Below are 1,431 nucleotides of genomic sequence, written 5' to 3'. Positions count from 1 at the left end.
GGAAGTTCTAGCAGTGTCCATGTGTTTTATACCTCTTCCATCCACCCCCCCCCCCCCCCCCAAGCCCTCTTCCTCTTTAGAAACACCATGTAGGAATTTCCCACAGATCTCCCGATGTCCCTGTTCGACTCATTTTTATCTAATCAGAACAAATTTGCCCTCTCTCGATATCCTAGACCTAGAGCAAGGCGCATTTACGCTTAATTTACATTATAACCCTCCAGGTTGATCACTCGGGTTTGTGTGTGTGTGTTTGTCTGTCCGCAAAGTTATACTTGTCTACAGGTCACAATTTCAAACTGATCTTCACGAAACTTCGCCATATGGTAGAGTTGGTGGTCCGACCCAATCCTATTTATTTTTAAGGTCAAAAGGCCACCATAGTCCAAAGGTCAACAAACTTTTCAAATTCTAAAATCCTCTATTTTCATCGGTTTGACTTGAAATTTGAATAGTATTTGCATATCACCTAACTGAAATCAACCACCAACTATTCTTGAGATCAGCATAGGCCAAAAGGTCAACATATGCCAAAGATAAACAACCTTTTCAAATTTCTAAAATCCTCAATTTTCATCCGATTGACTTGAAATTTGAATAGGATTTTCATATCAGTGAACTGAATTCAACCACTAACTATTTTTGATTTCCGCATAGGCCAAAAGGTTAACATAGGCCAAAGATCAACAACCTTTTCAAATTTCTAAAATGCTCAATTTTCATCAGATTGACTTGAAATTTTAATAGGATTATGTTATCATTTTTTCAAGCAAGTAACTCTTTTAAGTATGTACAATTAGAATGTGAGTACATCTATAAAGTATGTACAATTAGAATGCGAGTACGTCTATAAAGTATGTACAAATAGAATGTGAATACATCTATAAAGTATGTACAATTAGAATGTGAGTACGTCTATAAAGTATGTACAATTAGAATGTGAGTACATCTATAAAGTATGTACAATTAGAATGTTAGTACGTCTATAAAGTATGTACAAATACAATGTGAGTATGTCCATAAAGTATGTACAATTAGAATGTTAGTACGTCTATAAAGTATTGTCGTGTTCACCCCCGGGATTAACACCCTTGGTGACGGATGGCCAACCAAGCTTTAACTCCGAGGCATACCCAAACTATGGTGGTGTTATCTCTTCAGCATGCGCGAGGGTGGAGGGTAGCAAGGCTCTTACCTGCATGAATTCCACTGGACGTCCTCGAACCCACAGACGATTAAACAAGACAGACAAGGAATTAAAAGTCAAAAAATAATGGGTTCAATAAAAGTAATGCTCGGATACAAACCGAGCGGTAAACTGAATTCCTAACCGAGGGACCCTCTATAGACGGACTCGTATACAACATAAGGGGAAAATGAAAGTGAAAAATATATGTGTGTGTACTGTGTAATGTTAGTGGGTACTCAGCT

Source organism: Myxine glutinosa, chromosome 1 (assembly GCF_964187855.1).
Source record: "Myxine glutinosa chromosome 1, kmMyxGlut1.1, whole genome shotgun sequence".
Classification (NCBI taxonomy): Eukaryota; Metazoa; Chordata; class Myxini; order Myxiniformes; family Myxinidae; genus Myxine; species Myxine glutinosa.
This window is presented reverse-complemented; position numbering follows the sequence as displayed.